Raw genomic sequence first — 16,092 nt, forward strand, 5'->3', positions numbered from 1 at the left:
GAACTCGAAAACTATGGCCTCTGGCAAAAACTAATCCTATTTAGCTACATTAAACTTCCTGCAAATGGCCCAGTTAAATTTTCTGTAGGAGTAATGTGAGAGAGAATATGAAAATATCGTTTGTGGTTTTTGAAGGCACTTCGAGTTGTATAATCATGCAAATACAAACTTCTTTTCGCTCAGAAACTTTACGTTGCATGTAAGCAATTCGTGTAATTTTGAAACGCCCGTCTTCAGCTGGATGCTACCGTCACTGAGAGAGTGCAGGTAGTTTAAACAAACTATGCAGTATTTCAACAAAGGAGCGAGAGAAAGGTTTTAGCTTCGGTTTTTCCAAATGTAAGACCGTAATCGTAGCCAATGTGCGAAATATCCATAAACCAAATGGTCCTCCACATGAGAGAAAGAACATTAGAGTGCGAAGTAATCTTACTACACTAATTTTGCAACACACTTTTCAGTGCCTAGGTAGAGCCTGGTGTTCGAATAATTACTCGTTGTAGAGGCATTGACCTTTTAGGAAACTACTAGGCGAGCTGGTTCTGACGTAATGGTCAAATGAAGTTCCAGATGGGCATGTTCCGGAGGGGATTTTCCTTACAGCTAAGGGTAACCTCTCGAAAATCTAGGTCAGGACCGAGTGATGGAAAACGGTTTTTTTGTTTAATAATGGGATAATGTGTTCCCTACAAAAATGCTTGAAAGCTTAGTGAAAATAAAAGTGTATTTGTTTGTGTACATACAGAGCAAAGTGAATGACATGCTCGACATAAGCATTGTATCTGCGTATGTAGCTACCAACCGCTGACAAAAACCATTCTGACGAACAAGAGACTTATTGTTGTCCCTGAGGCAAGGGAGAGAGAAAATAACCGAGTACAAACAGATCTGTGCAGGTCCACCTGTGATTTGACTAATAGTTTATGGGTTTGTTGTAAGGCATTACTAACTGGACCATCGCCTGCCAGTTAAAGCGCCTAGTTCTCTTTCATTGAGCACTTTCCCGAAGTGGTCACTGACTATTTTTTTGTGAGACTAAGCTGGTAAGGCCATGAGTCCCTAAGCTTACACACTAATTAATCTAAATTATCCTAAGGACAAACACAGACACCCATGCTCGGGGGAGGACTCGAACCTCCATTGGGACCAGCCGCACAGTCCATGACTGCAGCGCCCTAGACCGCTCGGCTAAACCCGCGCGACAAAGTTGGGGGTGGGAGCGACTGAAACTCAGGGCCATCACATAGCCAACTATTAGCTAACAGCATCTAGTTGTATTCTCCATGTGCCGTGGCTTCTACTGTCAAGTGAACTCGCTGACTAGACACTGAAATGTCGATGCCACGGTGTCGCTACTTATAACCGAGTGCGGCTGTCGACACCCTCTGTACTTTTACGCTCTTTTGTTTTCCAGAGCCCGAACTAATAGTTCATGAAACACATTTTTACTGAAGAGCATCTGGGAAATTTAAATAACGTAATATAAATAAAAAATGTAAAAATCATGAGGAAACTTGATAAGGAACCATCTACTTTTTCTCGACGCATTAGTTAACAGAATACCGACGCATCCGCTTCTCACAGTCCATACGGAAAACACCAGCAACTGTATTGCTCAGAAAGATATTTGTTGCTAAAGATTCTAGACCATACAGCTTAGACAAGGAGAGCCTTGCAGAAAAATTACAGTATAGCTGGGAAGTGTTCCGAACGAAAGGGCAGTCGAATCGTTAAAATCAACGGGAGTAGCAGTCAAAATCAAGAATGCCTGAAAAAGAGGCTCACACAGAGACTAAGAAGCATCCGAGAATCGCTTATCTACCCATGATGCTCCAGTATCCAGTAAGACGGTTGACTCTTGCGGAAATATATCCATACACTGTTCACATTAGGACTTTTGATACTTTTAAAAATGTCTGGAATCCGACATATTGATACTTAAAAAGCTGTCAATTTGTGCTCTCGACACACCGACAAAATGTACCGATATATCGACGGAAAAAATATCGGCGTACTGGCCCATGAAAGTATCGGCTTCACATTGTAAATATACTGCCGGTTTTAGAGCTGCATATTTATCTATTGCTTTATTATTATATATTCTGTACATAAATAAAGTAGCAGCCTGCCTATCCCGCTTAGAACAAGAATTGAGAAAACGATGCACGTTAATGCTTGGCAAAACCACTTTGCTAACAATGGTAACTGCATGTACACTCCTGGAAATGGAAAAAAGAACACATTGACACCGGTGTGTCAGACCCACCATACTTGCTCCGGACACTGCGAGAGGGCTGTACAAGCAATGATCACACGCACGGCACAGCGGACACACCAGGAAACGCGGTGTTGGCCGTCGAATGGCGCTAGCTGCGCAGCATTTGTGCACCGCCGCCGTCAGTGTCAGCCAGTTTGCCGTGGCATACGGAGCTCCATCGCAGTCTTTAACACTGGTAGCATGCCGCGACAGCGTGGACGTGAACCGTATGTGCAGTTGACGGACTTTGAGCGAGGGCGTATAGTGGGCATGCGGGAGGCCGGGTGGACGCACCGCCGAATTGCTCAACACGTGGGGCGTGAGGTCTCCACAGTACATCGATGTTGTCGCCAGTGGTCGGCGGAAGGTGCACGTGCCCGTCGACTTGGGACCGGACCGCAGCGACGCACGGATGCACGCCAAGACCGTAGGATCCTACGCAGTGCCGTAGGGGACCGCACCGCCACTTCCCAGCAAATTAGGGACACTGTTGCTCCTGGGGTATCGGCGAGGACCATTCGCAACCGTCTCCATGAAGCTGGGCTACGGTCCCGCACACCGTTAGGCCGTCTTCCGCTCACGCCCCAACATCGTGCAGCCCGCCTCCAGTGGTGTCGCGACAGGCGTGAATGGAGGGACGAATGGAGACGTGTCGTCTTCAGCGATGAGAGTCGCTTCTGCCTTGGTGCCAATGATGGTCGTATGCGTGTTTGGCGCCGTGCAGGTGAGCGCCACAATCAGGACTGCATACGACCGAGGCACACAGGGCCAACACCCGGCATCATGGTGTGGGGAGCGATCTCCTACACTGGCCGTACACCACTGGTGATCGTCGAGGGGACACTGAATAGTGCACGGTACATCCAAACCGTCATCGAACCCATCGTTCTACCATTCCTAGACCGGCAAGGGAACTTGCTGTTCCAACAGGACAATGCACTTCCGCATGTATCCCGTGCCACCCAACGTGCTCTAGAAGGTGTAAGTCAACTACCCTGGCCAGCAAGATCTCCGGATCTGTCCCCCATTGAGCATGTTTGGGACTGGATGAAGCGTCGTCTCACGCGGTCTGCACGTCCAGCACGAACGCTGGTCCAACTGAGGCGCCAGGTGGAAATGGCATGGCAAGCCGTTCCACAGGACTACATCCAGCATCTCTACGATCGTCTCCATGGGAGAATAGCAGCCTGCATTGCTGCGAAAGGTGGATATACACTGTACTAGTGCCGACATTGTGCATGCTCTGTTGCCTGTGTCTATGTGCCTGTGGTTCTGTCAGTGTGATCATGTGATGTATCTGACCCCAGGAATGTGTCAATAAGGTTTCCCCTTCCTGGGACAATGAATTCACGGTGTTCTTATTTCAATTTCCAGGAGTGTATGTGGCACAATAAAAGGTGTCCGATGGGTCCGTATCTCGGTTTCGTCACATATCGTATTTGTCCGGAGCCATTCATATCGACCTCCTTGCTTTTTTTTTTTTTTTTTTTTTTTTTTTTTTTTTTTTTTTTTTTTTTTTTTTTTTTGCCACCGCCAGCGACCTAGAAGCTGTAGTGTTAAAACTGCGTGGTGAAGTAAAACGTTGCAATTTATGCTGCTAGCGCCAAGCGCCGATTACATTATCATTTCCGCACACGAGTGTCCGCCCACCGCAAAGATCAATCTTGTCATTTGTATTTTTGTTCATCATTTTCAGTAACTGTTTCTGAAGAATGCCGATGTGAAGAAATAGCACACCACCTGCGTTAAAAATTGTTTTTTAACGTAGTTCGTGTACTATTTTTTCACATCGGAAATAGTGTTATTCCATTCACACTTCTTCTTTCGTGCCACATACGCTTGCTTCACACAGTGAAAAGAGAAAGACTGCACGTGAAGACAGCGCAAAAAGTAGTAAGACTCCTTCACACAGTGAAAGCGTGGCCGAGCGGTTCTAGGCGCTACAGTCTGGAACCGCGCGACCGCTACGGTCGCAGGCTCGAATTCTGCCTCGGGCATGGATGTGTGTGATGTCCTTAGGTTAGTTAGGTTTAAGTAGTTCAGTGGGACTGATGATCTCAGCAGTTAAGTTCTCAGAGCCATTTGAACTATTTTTGAACAGTGAAAGTAAAATAATGTTCCACCACAATTTCAAAAGCATCAACTTCAAATATGAACTGAAAATTGTAATAGAAATTGTGAAAACAAAAATAAAACGGAAAATAAAAATATCGTCACTTCATATAGCCATTTGGATATTGATACGTATTGAGAAAAATTGTCGCCGGATATGTCGCAACTTTTGATAAAATATCGATACATCGATATTTTATAAGAGCCCTAGTTCACTTTCCCTGCTGTCAGCAAAGATTAAGTCTCCTGTGTAATTTTAACGACGATCTGGGTATCCGAAAGCGGAACTATAACGCTTGGGATGTTTTGTGTGGGGCACACTACTGCAACAGTCGAGAAGTGAAGCAAGAAACGACAGCGATACCTCCAACTAATCCAAGCAAATCAGTTACCGAGCGAGGTGGCGTAGTGATTAGCACACCGGACTCGCATTCGGGAGGACGACGATTCAAACCCGCGTCCGGCCGTCCTGATTTAGGTTTTCCATGATTTCCCCAAATCGGCACAGGCAAATGCCGGATTGGTTCCTCTGAAAGGGCACGGATGATTTTCTTCCCCATCCTTTCCTAATCCGATTTGACCAAAGACTTCGCTGTTCGGTACCCTTCACGAAATCAACCAACCAAATCAATTGCCGCCAGGTTCCTGCCTGAAGACAGTCATGAAATGAAATGAAATACTATGAGGACAGTTTCTGTGACAGTGCGATGAAGGAGTCCATGGAAATAAAGATGACCGAAAACCTAATAAACTTGAACAGTGCTTTCAATTTGAATAAACTTCAAATGGCTCTGAGCACTATGGGACTTAACATCTATGGTCATCAGTCCCCTAGAACTTAGAACTGCTTAAACCTAACTAACCTAAGGACATCACACAACACCCAGTCATCACGAAGCAATTTGAATTAGGCTGGGGGTCGGACTCAATTTATTAAGATCTCTGCAGACAGGACATATATCAAAGCTGGGAAATGCTGAGAGACCATGCGTTTAAGGGAATATCAATATGTGCTCTAGGGAACAAAATAGCATCAAAGGTCATATTTTGCGTCGGGAGCCGACTCCCGCTATTAAAAAATAGCTGCTTAATATCACCAATAGCTGAGAGTTTGCCTGAAGTCTAGCCAGCGAGTACACATAGCAGCACAACTCAGATCATCTGGAGCGGATGACGGGATCAGTCATTGTAATATTGTGTCTGAAATGGAAACAACTCGGATGAACACTTGTGAGAGCACCGTTAGTAAAATTCCACCTCTGTTTTCTAGATTTAATAGTAAAAAGTCAAGAATAATTCCACTGCCGTTGCACAAAAGGCTAGTAAACTATCACTTTAAAATACCAGTTCCTTATTAGGGGATCGTTATACATCGTTTGATACTGTGTTTGAAGGACACAGACCGTCTGTTCCTTTGTAACACAATGAAAATCTGAAGAGGGCATACAGACAAATTGGTTATTAAAGGTAAAGCTCTGCAATAGTCGTTTTATTAGTGTCGCATTTCATGCGTTAGTACTTACAGAACTTTTCGAATCAACGATTTAAATAGTTTTGAAATTCGATGACTGACTTTATACTCTTCACGGGTATGCAGCCGGATTTCATGATCCTAACGACACGATATTTCGTATGTCTACCTGGCCGCAGTCTTAATGCGAGGTTGCAGGTGCACAATCACGCCGATAACTGACGTAATAACAGATACAACGGCTCGTTTATACTGTTGGAACAGATCGCTGCGCGTGCGCAAGAAGAGGAAGGGTTTCCCTGTGCGAAAGGAAGAATTGCAGCACTGCCGGAGGTGGAAACTAAGCCTGCCGCTGCGGCCGAGCGGATGTAGACGCTTCAGTCCGGAACCACGCTGCTGCTACGGTCGCAGGTTCGAATCCTGCCTCGGGCATGAATGAGTGTGATGTCTTTAGGTTGGATAGGTTTAAGTAGTTCTAAGTCTAGGGGACTGATGACCTCAGATGTTAAGTCTCATAGTGTTTGGAGCCATTCTTTTGTGGAAACTAAAAGAGTGACGAGTCGCAAATTAAGATACAGCAGGTCGAAAACCCGACCGTTGTTATTTTATATTTAATAAAATAGGATTGCACATCTTGCTTAAAAGAAAACCTTTATCTTTGTGAATAATGTCATCGGATTCCTTAAGTGTACAATACCAGTAATGGGAAGCCGTTGCAATAATTTGCGTCTCCTTAAACTAAATATTATGCCCTTCATTGAGACAATGAAGGGCATGATTTTCACGCTAGAGTGTGTGACGGTTCATAACATATCGGTCATAAATGTCCTAATAGTCTGCCCATTATAAGATTTTTCGCAATAAAAGAGAATTTTTGTACATTCCGAGCTTCTTCATTCCCAAATCATCTTTAAAGGATGCAAGAAGGGCTCTAGTTCTGGTCAAAGGCAAAGGAGACATTTAATATGGTATTTTCCTTACATTCTTGAAATATTCGAAGGAATACTCTCCGTAAAGAGCAGAAAATGATATGCAAGTGTCCATTGTTGGTTCACTTAGCGCTCGAAATGGGTGAGCATGAACAATTTGATATTCAGTATATTCATTCTGCCTAAAAACAACCTTAAGACAAGCCAGTTTCTGCGTCAAGTTATCAGAATCCGAAATATCATAAACTCTCTTGATCAGAGTACGTGTAACTCGCATGCGTTGATCTGGTGGATGACAACTACTAGCATGGAGGTAGCGGTCCGTATGCGTAGGTTTACTTTGTACACTGTGTCCCAAAGTCCTATTTTATTTTTGTGTTCTGAAACACATAGTGTCGTCAGGACGATGTAATCGGTCTGCATTGCCATGAAGAAGGGAGAGCCACTTGTATGAATCTCAAGAGCTCAGATGGAAACCCAGTTCTAAGCAAAGAAGGGAAAGCAGAGAGGTAGAAGGAGTATATAGAGGGTCCATACAAAGGCGATGTACTTGAGGACAATATTATGGAAATGGAAGAGGATGTAGATGAAGATGAAATGGGAGATACGATACTGCGTGAAGAGTTTGACAGAGCACTGAAAGACCTGAGTCGAAACAAGGCCCCCGGAGTAGACAACATTCCATTGGAACTACTGACGGCCTTGGGAGAGCCAGTCCTGACAAAATTCTACCATCTGGTGAGCAAGATGTACAGGTGAAATACCCTCAGACATCAAGAAGAATATAATAATTCCAATCCCAAAGAAAGCAGGTGTTGACAGATGTGAAAATTACCGAACTATAAGTTTAATAAGTCACTGCTGCAAAATACAAATGCGAATTCTTTACAGACGAATGGAAAAACTGGTGCCGGCCACGGTGGCCGTGCGGTTCTAGGCGCTGCAGTCCGGAACCGCGGGACTGCTACGGTCGCAGGTTGGAATCCTGCCTCGGGCATGGATGAGTGTGATGTCCTTAGGTTAGTTAGGTTTAAGTAGTTTTAAGTTCTAGGGGACTTATGACCTAAGATGTTAAGTCCCATAGTGCTCAGAGCCATTTGAACCATTTTTTTGAAAAACTGGTAGAAGCCGACCTCGGGGAAGATCAGTTTGGATTCCGCGGAAATGTAGGAACACGTGAGGCAATACTGATCCTACGACTTATCTTAGAAAATAGATTAAGGAAAGGAAAACCTACGTTTCTAGCATTTGTAGACTTTTTGTACAGAAACCAGATGGCAGTTATAAGAGTCGAGGGGCATGAAAGGGAAATAGCATTTGGGAAGGGAGCGAGACAGGGTTGTAGCCCGTCCCCGATGTTATTCAATCTGCATATTGAGCAAGCAGTAAAGGAAACAAAAGAAAAATTCGGAGTAGGTATTAAAATCCATGGAGAAGAAATAAAAATGTTGAGGTGTGCCGATGACATTGCAATTCTGTCAGAGACAGCAAAGGACTTGGAAGAGCAGTTGAACGGAATGGATAGTGTCTTGAAAGGAGGATATAAGATGAACATCAACAAAAGCAAAACGAGAATAATGGAATGTAGTCAACTCAGGTGATGCTGAGGGAATTAGATCAGAAAATGAAACGCTTAAAGTAGTAAAGGAGTTTTGCTATTTGGGGAGCAAAATAACTGATGATGGTCGAAGTAGAGAGGATATAAAATGTAGACTGGCAATGGCAAGGAAAGGGTTTCTGAAGAAGAGAAATTTGTTAACATCTAGTATTGATTTAAATGTCAGCAAGTCGTTTGTCAAAGTATTTGTATGGAGTGTAGCCATGTATGGAAGTGAAACATGGACGATAAATAGTTTGGAGAAGAAGAGAGTAGAAGCTTTTGAAATGTGGTGCTACAGAAGAATGCTGAAGATTAGATGGGTAGATCACGTAACTAATGAGGAGGTATGGAATAGAATTGGGGAGAAGAGGAGTTTGTGGCACAACTTGACTAGAAGAAGGGACCGGTTGGTAGGACATGTTCTGAGGCAGCAAGGGATCACAAATTTAGCATTGGAGGGCAGCGTCGTGGGTAAAAATCTTAGAGGGAGACCAAGAGATGAATACACTAAGCAGATTCAGAAGGATATAGGTTGCAGTAACTACTGGGAGGTGAAGAAGCTTGCACAGGATAGAGAAGCATGGAGAGTTGCATCATACCAGTCTCAGGACTGAAGACAACAACAACAACAACAACAACAACAACAGTTGGGAAGAGAAAAGAAAGTTGTTATGGATGGTAATCGAGTAACTAGGTACTGAATTGAAATAGGAAAAACAAAGAAATTTATAGCACAATTGGAGTAGAACAGGATAGGACAATAACCTGAGACGCTAATTAATTATTAATTTGATAACTGTGGTAATAGTGGGGGTTGGAGAGGGAGAGGAGAAGGGTATTACAGGAGTCCAAGGCTCTAATACATTAAGTAGATTCAAATGGATGTAGATTCCAGCAGATATATGCAGGTGAATAGAGCTGTTTGGGTAGACTAGTTTATTACAAACCATGTCTTGCGTCACAACTGTGTTGAGGGGGCACAAGCAACACTGGGAAGCTTTTAGGTTGTACATTTTAGTCTGTTGTAGAGTCGTTGGTTCGTCATTGTTTTCAGCGGTTATTATCTGCTATAATATTTGGATTTTTTCACCTTTTACCCTACAGTAAGTATCATATTTGACAAAATAAAGTGATTAACGATAGCGCATCTCTGTCTGTCTGTCTGTCTGTGTGTGTGTGTGTGTGTGTGTGTGTGTGTGTGTGTGTGCATGTTTTTGATGCGTTTTGATGTTATTTAATTTTACGGGGGACGTTCGATAAGTACTGCAGCACTTTTTCCTCGGCCAGTTTCAGTTGAAAAAATGCCGAATTTGTTGTGACACATCGTGGAATATTCCTGTTTCAGCCCCTATAGTTTGATGAAGTTCCGACATGTGGTGGCACTTACGTAGTCTTCAAAATTGCGCGTGTAACGGAGCTGCATTCCAGGCAGAGAGCTATCATTCAGTTTCTTTTGACGAAAAACCAGAGCATTGCAGATACTCATAGGCACTTCCAGAATGCCTTTGGGGACCTGACAATGAACGAAAGAGACATTGGGCAAGGCGTTTATCATCATCGCAACATGGTCGCGCTAACCTTTTCGATGTCCCGCGTGGCGGCCGGCCGGACACCGCTGTGCCCCTCCAATGGTGGAACGTGCGGACACTGACGGATCACACCCGTCGCTGCTCAACGGGACGTTCCTGTTGGTGGTGTTATCAGACGCGTCCACGCGTCGGATTTCTCAGCGGTGAATTCCGGTGGGTTCCTCGCAGTCTGATTCTGCAAACGGCAACGAAGGACCATCCGTGCGGAACTGCTTGCGCCCTACGAGACCGATCATGACAATTTCTGTCGAACATCGTCACAAGCGATGAAACATGTGTTCATCTTCGAACCGGAAACGAAACGACAATCCATGATATCGTGCCACACCGCCTCTCCTCCGAAGAAAAAGTTAAAAGTAGCACCCTCTGCCGGTAAAGTCGTGGCGACGGTATTCTGCGACATTGAAGGGTTATTCTGTTTGATGCACTCGCTCATGGTACAACGATCAACACTTGTTTTCCGTTAACCTCAGGGACCACATAAGCGTGTTCGTAAAAATGCAAACAAACCTCTCCTTCTCCATAACAACTGAAGCTCCGATACTTCATTGGACTATTCCTTTTTGTCCAGGCGAACTAGTGGCGTAAGGCGGCCTCATTGCACGAAGATTACATTGAAAAGTAGGGTTTTGCAGCAAATAGAGTGGGGAATAATACGGAGTACTGGAATCCCAAATAAAACCAACCAGCCGGCCACGGTGGTCTAGCGGTTCTAGGCGCGCAGTCCGGAACCGCGCGACTGCTACGGTCGCAGGTTCGAATCCTGCCTCGGGCTTGGATGTGTGTGATGTCCTTAGGTTAGTTAGGTTTAAGTAGTTACAAGTTCTAGGGGACTGATGACCTCAGATGTTAAGTCCCATAGTGCTCAGAGCCATTTGAACCATTAAAACCAATCTGCTTTCAAAAAAAGTGTTGCGTTACTTATTGAACGCCCTCGCAGTTAATCCTGCAATATTTTGCGACCGTCATAGCCACGCAACGCCTAAAATCTTAATACTGTCGCTATGACATTGCTGTAATGCGCCTGCATCGTAATCAGGTCGAACATGGACAGCTGTGTCAAAACAGACATCAGACTACAGACCACAACGAAAGTCATATGTACTGATGTGGCTTTAGGTAGTCTCATAATGATGAGCAACGTCCTTTCATTTTACAGGCAGACGAAACTCTATTGATGTCATTACTGTGTTTCCTTTCTTAATTGTATCTTATATCACTTAGCGTAAAATCTCAATTGTACTACAGCTAACTTGCTCACCCTCAATTACTCTTCAAAACGTGGCATGATTTCTGCTTGCATGCTCAGCTGTCACGACTCAGCTTCGTGGCAGAACAGGCGAGAGCTGCCGTGCCCGATCTTATTAAATTTCCAGGCAATTTGCCGCCCGCCACGGAATTGCCCTCGTAGATCTGCGGTAGGTCCTGGTTCATATAGCCCCCTCTCCCTCTCCCTTCCCCTTCTGCACCGGGTTGATAATTGCCTGACTCTGCGACAATTCCCACCGCGGCTTACAGGCGCTCTTTCTCTAAGCCAGCCGTGTCCAGGCGAGCAGCGTATTATCATGCGACGAAAGGTCGTAATTCAGTCGGATATCTCTCGCACCTGCGGGCGGCGTGATTGCAGTTTGCTCACGCACCGCACGCAGAAGAATCCGCGATAGCTAACGAACCAGCTTTCACTTGGGTTTTCACCACGAAACGAGAGATTCGTCCCACCTTGGAACAGACAGTTATCTCACATACATTCTGTCACTGTACCGCAGTAATTGTCACGTGAGAGATTTTCTGAACACGACAACTTGGTCATGAGTTGGCAGTTTTTCTGCTGCTATGAGTTGCATTTGGAAGGATCTGGATGATCAGCTCAACGGGAAAGAGCTAATAAAATGAACTACAAAAGAAATAAACAAGGGTAGTTGAAAGTAACTGTATAAATCAGGTGAAAATAGGGTTAAGTAGAATTCCAACTGGGCCAACAGCCTTGCCGCAGTGGCAACACCGGTTCCCGTCAGATCACCGAAGTTAAGCGCTGTCGGCCTTGTTAGCACTTGGATGGGTGACCATCCGGTCTGCCGAGCGCTGTTCGCAAGTGGGGTGCACTCAGCCCTTGTGAGGCAAACTGAGGAGCTACTTGATTCAGAAGTAGCGGCTTGTCTCGGAACCTGCCGTACGGCCGGGAGAGCGGTGGGCTGACCATTGCCCCTCCATATCCGCATCCGGTGGCGCCTGTGGGCTGAGGTCCGCAGTTTGTGGTCGTGCGGTAGCGTTCTCGCTTCCCGCACCCGGGTTCCCGGGTTCGATTCCCGGCGAGGTCAGGGATATTCTCTGCCTCGTGATAACTGGGTGTTGTGTGCTGTCCTTAGGTTAGTTAGGTTTAAGTAGTTCTAAGTTCTAGGGGACTGATGACCATAGATGTTAAGTCCCATAGTGCTCAGAGCCATTTGAACCATTTTGTGGGCTGAGGACGACACGGCAACCGGTCGGTACCGTGGGGCCTTCATGGCCTGTTAGGGTGGAGTTTAGTTTCTTAGAATTTCAACTGGGATCCTACAAGAGGTAGGTGAATTTTCGTATTTGGACAGAAAAATAAAACAAGACCAACTGTGCAATGAGATTTGGCTAGCAGTCGCAAGAAAAGCGTTTATATAAAAAAATGTTTTAACATGTCACACAAGTCTGATATGAAGCATGAAATTAAGGCATATGTTTGGAGTGTAGTGTTCTACGCTGACGGAAAAAAAATCGCAACCCCAACATCATCACCAAAAAACAGTTAACGTAGTGTAATGAAATTTCATGAACGTATTTGTCTCGGTAAGATATTTAAAAGATTAAAATTACAAGTAATTGGTTAAGGTAAAATAAGCCATTGCAAATGGGAAACGTGGGTGCATTAACAAACAGTGTAACGCCAGACTGCTGAATACAACCATGCAAACATGCATTCATTGTCTTGTTCATGTGCCTGATGTCCGCTTCTGAAATGGAGATGGATGCCTGTTGCCTGACAGAATGTCAATCCTAAGGGCCCGTGTTCGATTCCCGGCTGGGTCGGAGATTTTCTCCTCTCAGAGACTGGGTGTTGTGTTGTCCTAATAATCATCATTTCATCCCCATCGACGCGCAAGTTGTCGAAGTGGCGTCAAATTGAAAGACTTTCACCCGGCGAACGGTCTACACGACGGGAGGCCCTGGTCACACGACATTTTTTATCGGGTAGGCCAAGGCAACATGTAGACACTCTGTAGAGCATGCTGGGTCACAAAAGCGGTGTGTTTGAAAAGCGAGTCAGGGTGGCCGAGCGGTTCTAGGTGCTGCAGTCTGGAACCGCGCGACCGCTACGGTCGCAGGTTCGAATCCTGCCTCGGGAATGGAAGTGTGTGCTGTCCTTAGGTTAGTTAGGTTTAAGTAGTTCTAAGTTCTAGGGGACTGATGCCATCAGAAGTTAAGTCCTCAGAGCCAATTTTGAACCTGTTTGAAAACACCCCACGGAATGCTGTTCATGAATAGCAGCACAACAGGTCGAATGATCAGACTGACGTACAATGTTGCTGCAGATGCAGTACTGTGTGCCAGAGGCACAGGCCGAACGCGAAAGACTCCTCTCTTGATAATACCACGTGGCCATCCGCAGTCCGGTCTTTTTTGCGACCAATGCCAGCAATCACGTATAGTGGCTAAATTCCAGCTAAGTCTTTCTGCACTATCGCATAAGGAACATCTCGTAGTCCTATTACACGACCTTGTTCAAATTCAGTGAGGCGTCTTTTTCGCCTTAAAGGCATTCTTGACTAATATCGGCTCAACACGTCCAATCTCAAAGGCAACTAATTTTCACGATCGATGCAGCGTGTAGTTAAAGTAAATCTGATTTGCATTCTCGTAGTGGTGCTACTAGCACCATTCTTATGCGGCTTGCATCAAATTTGAACAGACACCGTCTTTCAGGTGTAGAAACACGCCTACTAACTTTCGTTTATGGCGCACTACTTCGTCTTGGTGCTGCAGTTGTTGTTTAGCCGTCAGTGAATTATGGAAGCTAAACGTAGACGACTAACAGTACAGACGAGAAGAGAAAGGAAAATTTTGAAATATGGTGCTAGAGAAGAATGCTGAAGATCAGATAGGTTAGTCGGATAACTGATAAAGAGGTCATAAATCTCGATGAGAATGACTTTGCGAATAATCGAGCACTATCTCCTAAGCGGCCACAGACGGTTTAGCGATTGAAAGAAGGAGAAACAAAGATGTGGAAAATCTCTGTGAGGATTGGGAATATTGTATCATGGGGAAGGGAAAAGTGCACCTCAACGTGCGTTCGGCTAGGCGATTGATAGTACGCAGCATTAAGTACTGGGCGTGGGGCCGTAGAGCGTCAGCGCTGTTGTGTCTAAATAAAGTGCTCATAACACTCCCCAGAATTATTTGAGAAAGGAAAAGTGTGTGCAAAGTTTGACCTGCACAACTTCATTCCCTAGAAAAACAAAGACTCTTGGATCCATTACAGTTCTTCTTGAGTAAAAAAAAAAAAAAAAAAAAAAAAAAAAAAAAAAAAAAAAAAAAAAAAAAAAAAAAAAAAAAACTGACGTTCGAGTTGAACGAAATTCCAAAGACAGATTTACGTGGTAGTCTCAACATTCTGAGTGTTTTAATGTCTGAAGAGTAAAAACCAGCATTTTAATTTCTCTTTGTGTTTCATTTATTCAGTATGGAAACTATTTGGACTGACGGAGCAGATGCAAGCAATACCACTCACCACTCCTGGTGTTCGTCTTTCCACACTCAGAAATTTCTACGGCCTTGTTAAATGCTGCGTCCTGTGGTGTGCGGTGAATACAGGTCTCAAAAAATGGCTCTAAGCACTATGGGACTTAACATCTGAGGTCATCAGTCCCCTTACTAACCTAAGGACATCACACACATCCATGCCCGAGGCAGGATTCGAACCTGCGACCGCAGCAGCGGTGCGGTTCGGGAGTGAAGCGCCTAGAAACGCTCGGCCACAGCGTCCGGCGAATACATGTCTCAACTGGCGCGGAGCGTGGATATTTATTAATTTATTGCTTATTTAGCGTTACCAGATATGGGAGTAACAGCGTGCTGATGGAAACAAGAAATGATATTACAAATAAATTATTTATTGATCTAGTCCAGCGGGTGATCCTTTAACTACAAAAGCAAGTGATTTTTGTTTATCACAGAGGCTAAGTTTGAAAACAAATCGTTAGCGGTCTGAGAAATACTCCAAACGTATCAAAAGTAACTGACACATGAAATAATAGCCATACACCTGTTGCCTATCCTATGGGTCGTCAGGCGCATTTTCGCTGGTAACTTCCGTTCTTGCATCATGTAGCCGGGGTCAGCGCAAACAAATTCTGCTCATCATGTTTCACATATGAAACCCAAGAGTTGTTTCCAACTACGAACAAAATAATTTTTAAATAGTAATTTTAAGTGCCCATTCGTTAGAGCACTCTCAAATTAGTCTTGTGCGGTATTCGTTTTATCGCTAAGTGTTAACAGAAACAGTGAAACACGAAGAATAATCAGTACTCCAACAGCGACTGAGCAGCGCTTCTGCATGGCGGTGCTGTCGGTGCTGAATCCTGCTTATTCTTCGCACTGGACTAATTTGGGACAGATGTATCGAATAGGTACTTAAAACTACACGTTTTGAAAATTTAGTTTAAAATATCTCCGAAACCCCAGAGGAAATGTGCCTGACGACTCTTAAGAGAGACATCCTGTATACATCTGTGGAACAGACAAGATGCAGAATAGACAGTAGCATTAGAAAATATCGAAAAAATTTAAGAATTCGCATACGTAGCTGAAAAGCGAGCAGAGAACATTGTTACCTCACTAGTTTGGACAATCAATGAAACCAATTAATGTAGATGTGTGTAAATCAGACTGAGAGGTTTACCAAGCATCTGTATGAGCAACGAAATCCGAGCCCAGGCAAGCAAAGGCCAGGAATCATACAAATTAGGCAAATTGGAGTAAAGCCTCGATTTCGGACCACCTTCGAGACAGCTGATCGACAAATTTTAAAACATAGACGCACAGTACAAATTAAATTTCCATAGCAAATGAATACAACAGAATCAAGAGTGTATACAACTGAA

General features: G+C 44.5%; 1 pseudogene; it reads left to right on the plus strand.

The window, feature by feature from the left end:
* The first annotated feature begins 11,932 nt into the window (after window positions 1-11,932).
* LOC124597208 lies at window positions 11,933-12,049 on the plus strand (annotated as a pseudogene).
* The last annotated feature ends 4,043 nt before the right edge of the window (window positions 12,050-16,092 follow it).

Source organism: Schistocerca americana, chromosome 2 (genome assembly GCF_021461395.2).
Source record: "Schistocerca americana isolate TAMUIC-IGC-003095 chromosome 2, iqSchAmer2.1, whole genome shotgun sequence".
Classification (NCBI taxonomy): Eukaryota; Metazoa; Arthropoda; class Insecta; order Orthoptera; family Acrididae; genus Schistocerca; species Schistocerca americana.